The following is an 8,334-nucleotide window of genomic DNA, read 5'->3' as shown; positions in this document are numbered from 1 at the left end:
ATTGGATATGGGAGACTGGAGGTAAGCAGAGAGGTTGGGGCAGGAAAGGTATATTTGAGAATCATCAGTTTAGAGATGGTAATTGAATCCATGGGGGCTGATGAGAGCAAGTGAAGTAGTGTAGCGGGAGAAGAGAAGACGGCCCAGGACAGAACCCTGAGAGACACTTACAATTAGAAGCTGCGATCTGGATGAGGATCCAGCGAAGCAGACTGAGAAAGAGCAGTCAGAGAGGTAGGAGCGAAAGGAGGAGAGAAAAAACCTAGAGAGGAGGGAATATCAAGGAGGAGGGAGTGGTCCACAGTCTCAGAGACTGTAGAAAGGCAGAGGAGAATGAGGATGGAGAAAAGGCCATTGGGTTTGGCAATAAGATATCATTGATAACTTTGGGGAGAGCAGTTTTGGTGGAATGATGAGGTTGAAAGCCAGATTGTAAAAGATTAAGGAGAGATCTACAGCAGAGAAAGTAGGAACATCTATTGTAGGGAGTTTAGCCATAAAGGGCAGAAGAGAAATAGGACAGATAGCAGGGATGGATCAAATGAAGATCGGGTGTTTTTTTTTTTCCCCCAGGATTGGGGAGATGTGGGCATGTTTGTAGGCAGTAGGGAAGGAGACAGTAAAGAAGGGGAGAATGAATATAAGTGATATTGGGGATTATAATCTGTTGGAGGGGGGGCAGCTAGATGGCGCAGTGGATAGAACACTGGCCCTGGAGTCAGGAGTACCTGAGTTCAAATCCGGCCTCAGACACTTAACACTTACTAGCTGTGTGACCCTGAGCAAGTCACTTAACCCCAATTGCCTCACTAAAAAAAAAAAAAAAATTATCTATTGGAGGAAAAGGGATGGATCGGTATGTAGAGGGGTTTGCCTTGGCAAGAAGAAAGACCACCTGATCATGTGAAATAGTGTAGTGTCACGTGGCATCTCACAGCTTGAAAGGCCCAGAAGACAAAACTGCTATCCCTTAGGAATCCCACCTTAACTATGGGTCACTTAGACAAGCAGGAAAGACAGGCTATGGGCTTGAAGTGTCAAAAAGAAATACAAAAACAGGCAGTGCTGGGTCATAGTTTGTGGACCTCTGCCCTAGAGAAGCAGTGAGGAAAAAGAAAAGAAACCAATTTTGAAATTGGAGCACCATGGGGCGGCTAGGTGGCGCAGTGGATAAAGCACCGGCCCTGGATTCAGGAGTTCCTGAGTTCAAATCCGGCCTCAGACACTTGACACTTACCAGCTGTGTGAACTTGGGCAAGTCACTTAAGCCCCATTGCCCTAAAAAAAAAAAAAAAAAATTGGAGCACCATAAGACAAAGATCAAAAAAAAAAAAGATGTAGGAATTAGGAGAAAGGGGGGTCTCATGAACCAAGCTCATCTGGGCTGGGTAAGAAAAGTATAAAAAAGAGTATAACAATAGGTTACAAGAAAACTATGAACTGGGTAGGATGGCATGAGATGCAGCATCTTCTGAGAGAACCATATTTCTATTAGCAGAAAAAGATGGAAAGGGTATAAAATTAAGAGATCTAAGATAAAAAGCAGTTTATTCATAATTGACAGTGGCCAAGGGAGATGGGGATTTGGAGAGACAGGACTGAGGAGGACAGGGACGAGGAGAGAGAGAGAGAGAGAGAGAGAGAGAGAGAGAGAGAGAGAGAGGGAGGGAGAGAGGAAATTTTTGTTTCGGTTGTACACTGAATGAATTACAAGGATAAAGGGAATTAGGAATTTACTTGCTGTAACACAGAGAATGCCTAGTAGATGGATGGGATCCACTCACTCTCTATTTCTTTAATGATAGCACAAAAGCAGTAAGGTGATTCATATAGCAGTGGTATTCATTATTCTTTAAATTCTGATCAAATTTACCCATAAATCCATCTGGATCAGAGATGTGGTGTTTTTTATTGGGTTGTTGAGGATCTCTATCACATGTTCTGCTATTTGGGGGCGTTTTTGTGGGGTTTTTTGTGAGTAAGCTTTCCTTTTAAATGTTGGGGTTTTGCCAGCACATAATCGTCTATGGCAGAATCCGATCCTTTTTTTTTTTTTTAATTTCTTCGGTTGGTTATGATTTCACCTTATTCATTTTTTTATTTGATCATTTGGTTTTTCTTTCCTTTCTTTTAAATCAGGTCTTAGTGATTTTAATCAAGTCTTTGTTAAACTTTTCAAAGAACCAGCTTTTTTTTTTAAGAACCAGCTTTTAATACCGATATAGTCTTCTTTATTTTTGGATTTACCTATTTCTCCTCTATTTTCAAGATTATCTCTTTTGTGCTTATTTTGTGTGTTTTTTTATTTGTTGATTTTCTGTTTATAAAGTGCATCCTCAGGGGAATTTGTTTTCCTTGACTATACATATTTTTAACAGGGGTTTTGTTTTTCTTGCTTTTGCAATTTGGTGGGGGAGGGGGGACAGGAAGGAGAGAATGTGGATCTGAAAAAACAATAAAATCTAATTTTAAAAATGCATACTCAGTTCATTAATATGTTCTTTTTATTTTGTTAATTTTCTCATAGATATAATATTGGCTCTGGTTTGACTGTATCCCTGAAATGTTGATATGTTATATCATTATCACCCACTGTACCTAAGTATTATTTGTTTCTATCAACCAATCAAGCAGCAAGCCAGGCACTCTACTAAGCATTGAGGACAGAAAGACAAATGAGACAGTCCCTGTCCTCAAGAAGTTTACATTTTAACAGAGAAGACAGCATGTAAACATACGCATTTATAAATAATGGAGGCACAGTTTTGGGAAGGAAGGCAATAGCAGTTACAAGGATCGAGTAGAGTCATATCAAAAGTGGTGCTTGAGCTGAGTCTTAAAGGAACCTAGAAATTTTAAAAACTAACAATGTTTTGGTTTTTTTGACCAATTCATTATTCAGGACATCATTAGGGATGGAGAAATTTAATTTAAATTTAATTTAAGTAAATCTTTTACTTGAATTCCCTATATTAGATATTATTTTCATTGCTTTATAGTATGTAAATAATGTCTAGTATTTCTGCATGTTTACACTTATTAATTTCTCTGTGCCTTAGGACATGACATGTCTTTGTAAAGGTACAATATGGTACTTAGAAATATGTATATTCTATAAGTTCCCCATTCAAAATACATAATATGACTCCTCCTTTTTTGGAAGATGTATTTATAAATTCATTATTCAATGGCTGGTGTGACTTTTGGAGGCTGGTGCACAGCAGGGAATCTGCTTTGGATTAGGTGGGGGGAATTCATCAAGGACAATAAGACTTTTAAAATATATACCCTTGGATAGAGCACTGGCCCTGGAGTCGGGAGTACCTGAGTTCAAATCCGGCTTCAGACACTTAACACTTGCTAGCTGTGTGACCCTGGGCAAGTCACTTAACCCCAATTGCCTCACTAAAAAATATATATATATATAAATGTAACAACATATAGTTTTCAATTTTGTACATGGCATTCAGTTTGTTGATTAATACCTAAAGAAACCTGTTAGGGCCTTAAGGCAATAGGTTTAGCCCTGGTTTGCTAGGGCAGCAGTGGGATAAGACCAGATCTCATAGGTCATTGCCCAGAGAGATGTGGCAGATAGCACCCCTTTAGAGACACAGTAGAAGACAACAGCAGTTCAACTGTCTTTTCCACCTCTGAAAGTCCAGGGAAACCTTGAAGGAGACCTAAGACCAGTTCAATCTTCAGCTTCTAATTGGGACCTGTCAGGACCACATCAAGGGGTAGAACCAAATCCTGGTTGGGGATTGTCCAAGTAAAAGGAGACAGAGAAAGGCTGAGGCCAACATCATTATTAGGAGCTCGGGAGAGAAGGTAGAAATCAAGGATTATGGCAGAGGATGGAGCCTGGTTGTAGGCAGTCAATTCAGAATTCTTTTGTTTTGTTTTGTTTTGTTTTAATTTTACTTATTTTTAAAATTCTGAACCCAACCAACATAAAATAAAACTAATGTTTACATATACAAAGTAAGATTAAGAGGATGTGAAACTGAATCTCTATTATATATTGTTTACTTTTCAAATATAAAATAAATTTGTCATGTAATTTTAAAATACCATAAATCTTTCAGAGCTAACTTCTTCAGCAGTTTCTTCTATTCTACAATTTCCTTTTAAATTTATTATTCTATTTGATTTATCCAGCTTTGAGAGAGGAACATTGAAGTCACTTATAGTTACTGTATTACTATCTATGTCTTCTTGCAATTTAGTTAATTTTTCCTTTTTGAATTTAGATTAAATGACCAATTAAATCAATCGATCTCTCACAAAAGACAAAGACAAACCAAATTACCAAAATATGAAAAAGGGAATTTATAACAAATGAAGATGAAATTAAATTATTAGAAATTATTATACATGATTCTATGACAACAAAACTGGAAATATATAAAATGGATGAATATTTCTAAAAGCCTAAAATGCCTAAATTAACAAAGCAGGAAATAGAAGCCAAACAACCCAGTCTTAGAAAGAGAAAGTGAACAGTCCATAAATCAAATCCCAAAGAAAAACACTACTGCATGCCCTTTGAGCTAGCGATTCTACTCCTAGGAATATACCCCAAGGAGGTAAATGACAAAAAAGAAGTTCCCACATATACCAAAATATCTGTTGCAGCCTTTCATGTAGTAGCAAAGAACTGGAATCCAAGAAGAGGCCCATTAATTGAGAGAATGGTTAAACAAATTTTATGCCAGAGTATAATAGAATATTACTATGCTGTAAAAATAATAAATAAGATGAAAGAGAGAAGCATAGGAAGACATGAACTGATGCAAAGTAAAGTAAGCAGAACCAGGAAAATAATATATACAATAACTAAAACAATATAAATAGAAAGAAAACAACAAAACAACCAAAATTGAATTATTTGACATTATAATGACCAAGTTTGGTCCCAAAGAAGAGATATGAGAAGGCATCTACTTTTATAGCTTTCCTGAAGTGGCAAACCATTATGGGTATAGGACAATAATGTTAGGATTTTTCAATATGTTGGGTAGTGTTTCTAAACTATTTCTTCCTCTCTTTTTTATTCTTTATTATAAAGGGTAGGTCTCTTTAAGGGAAGGTTGCATATAAAACCAAAGACTATAAATAAAAGTGCATTTTTTAAAAAGGAAAAGAAAACACTTCTGATGCAGATGCATTAAGAAAATAATTCTAGCAAACATTTGAAGATCAAATAATTCCAGTGCAATATAAAGTATTTGCAAACATTGAGAATAAGACTCCTTATTAAACTCTTTCTATGCTCCTCTTACCCAAAATGAAGAGAGATATGGTGGAGAAAGAAAATTATACATCAATATTGGTAATATTTGAATATTCATGTAAAATATTATATAAGATATTAACAAAGGGATAATAACTTTTTAAAAATTCGCTATCACCGAGTTGGATTTATATCAGAAATTCAGGGGTGATTGAACATTTGGAAAACTTTTAACATATCTAATCATGTTAATGAAAAATCATGTTTCTATCAATACACATTGAAAAAGCCTCTAAGAAAATAAAGCATTTCTTTGTACTTAAGGGATAAAAGCATTTTTCTTTTATATGATCAAAGGCATACATCAAAGCTGACATTTTTGTGAAGAAAAAACCCTCTCCAATAAGATCAGGAAGTGAAGCAAAGATGCCCACTGTTTTCACTATTTGATAGGCTGCTAGAAATGCAATCTATAGTAATAAGAAAAAGAAATTAAGGCAATAAGCATAGATGAAGAGGGAAAATTGTTTTTAACAGATGATGACATAACAGATGACATGATTGTTACTTAGAGAACCCTGAAGATTCAACAAAAAATTAAGACAACAAAAAAATTCAACAGAAAAAGAACAGAAAGCAGAGGTGGTGCCCATCCATTGGGAATGGCTGGGAAAATGCTGGTAAAATAAAAGAGAATATTATGGGGTTTTAAGAAATGGCAAAAGGAGCAGAGTCAGAGAAACCTTGGGAAGATTTCTAGAAATTGACATGGATTTAGTGAGCAGAATCAAGTAAACAATTTATGTTATAACTACAATTTTGTCATCCAGTCGTTTCAGTCATGTCCAGCTCTTCATGACCCCATTTAGGGTTTTCTTGGTAGAGATACTGAAGTGGTTTGCCATTTCCTCCTCCAGCTCATTTTGCAGGTGAGGAGCTGAGGCAAACAGGGTTAAGTGAGTTGCCCAAGATCACACAGCAAGCAATTAAGTATCTGAAGTCAGATTTAAACTTGGGTTCTTCCTGACTCCAGGCCCAGTGCTCTATCTACTGTATGATCCCAATGTCTTGATGACTACAATATTGGAAAGGAAAATAACTTCTAAACAATAAGAACAGTGATCAATGCAGTGACCAATCATAACTCCAGATGAATAAAGCTTGCTTCCCACAGCTTTGAAAAGAGGTGACAGACGGGGCGGCTAGGTAGCACAGTGGATAGAGCACCGGCCCTGGAGTCAGGAGTACCTGAGTTTAAATCCGGCCTCAGACACTTGACACTTACTAGCTGTGTGACCCTGGGCAAGTCACTTAACCCCAATTGCCTCACCAAAAAAAAAAAGTAAAGAAAAGAAAAGAGGTGACAGACTAAAGGACTAATTTAAATCAGCATTTCAGTGAAGTAGCAGAGGGAAAAAAACACAAAGCCTCAAAATCATTAGCTTTTCTTAATATGTCTAACAAAATCTGAAAGAGAAATTCCATTTAACATAACAATAGCAGGAATTAAATAAAATTAACAAAACAATTTTGCTGAAATAAAACGTGAAAAGGAGAGAAAACAGGTTTTTAATTAAAAAAATGAATTGAATTGAAAAAACAAAATAAAATTATGCAAAGCAATCATAGATAAAAGAACAACATACCCAACAACTACATCAATGCAAATAAACTCAACATTGCAATATAACAAAACTATAATAATTTAATAATAGCTAGCATTTAGATATTGCTTTAAGGTTTGCAAAGCACTTTACAAACATCTAATTTTATTCTCACAACGGCCTTGGGAGATATGTGGTTTTACAGATTTTATGCATTTTACCAATGAGGAAACTAAGGCAGATAGCAGTGAAATGACTTTTCCAGGGTCCCACAGCTAGTAAATACCTGAGGTCACATTTGAACTCAGGTCTTTCAAATTTGCAGCCCAGCTCTTTGTGCACTGTGCCACCTAGCTGCCTCATGATTAGATACAATGATCTCTTTCTGTTAAAAATGGATAAAATAAGAAAGCTGAAAGTGACATTTCCATTTTTGGTCACAATCATACTATTGGGCAGTGCTTTGTCCAGTTGTTAACCCTGAATGTTCATTGGGAAATGTCTTTCATGCTTAGCAAAATTTTGAAAATACGCAAAATAAAACTATAATTGCCTAAAATATATAAGTAACTAAAATGGGCAGCATGACCTTGACATTCCTTTCTGCCCAAGACTGTTGGCCTGGGGGTTTTGTACTCACAGAGTACCTCACACCCATCAGATCTGCAAAGATGACAAGACAAAAATAGTAAACACCAAAGGGACTATTAGGAAGGCAGGCACATGGATGTGCTGCTGGTGAAATTACGAATTCATCCATCCATTCTGGAGGTAATCTGGAATTAAACCCAAAAAGTCACTCAATCGTGTGTACCCTCTGACCAAGAAATACTACTAAGTAGGCACTTGACCCCAGGGAAGATAGATAAAAAGGTCCCATGTATACAAAAATATGCATAGCAGTATTTCTTGTCATAGCAAAGAACTGGAAAGAAAGCAGGTATCCGTCAGTAGGGGAATGTCCAAATAAATTAGTGTATAAGAATGTAATGGGATGTCATGGTGCTGTAAGAAACAAGTAAGAATTCAGAGAAACTTGAGAAGACTTGATTTGCAAGTAAGCCAAACCAGAGCCAGTTAGATGACAATCACAGTCATGCAAAGAAAACAACAACAACAAAAAGACTTTAGAGGTTGGATCAATGCATGATCAATCATGACTTCAGAAGGCTAATGACAAGTCTGCCTCCCTCTTCTTAAGAGAGAAGGTAGGGGGCAGCTAGGTGGTGCAGTGGATAGAGCACCAGCCCTGGAGTCAGGAGTACCTGAGTTCAAATCCGGCTTCAGACACTTAACACTTACTAGTTGTGTGACCCTGGGCAAGTCACTTAACCCCAATTGCCTCACTAAAAAAAAAAAAAAAACACACACACAGAGAAGGTAGTGGGCTAGTGGTGCTGATTGAGGCATATGTTTTCAGGAATGGACAATGTGTTGAACTGTTTGGTTTGACTGTGTTTGTTTGTTTAAAGGAATGGTTCTACAGATTTGTGG

The sequence above is a fragment of the Dromiciops gliroides genome, chromosome 1 (assembly GCF_019393635.1).
Source record: "Dromiciops gliroides isolate mDroGli1 chromosome 1, mDroGli1.pri, whole genome shotgun sequence".
Classification (NCBI taxonomy): domain Eukaryota; kingdom Metazoa; phylum Chordata; class Mammalia; order Microbiotheria; family Microbiotheriidae; genus Dromiciops; species Dromiciops gliroides.
The sequence above is the reverse complement of the archived record's forward strand: the minus strand, read 5'-3'. Positions refer to the sequence as shown.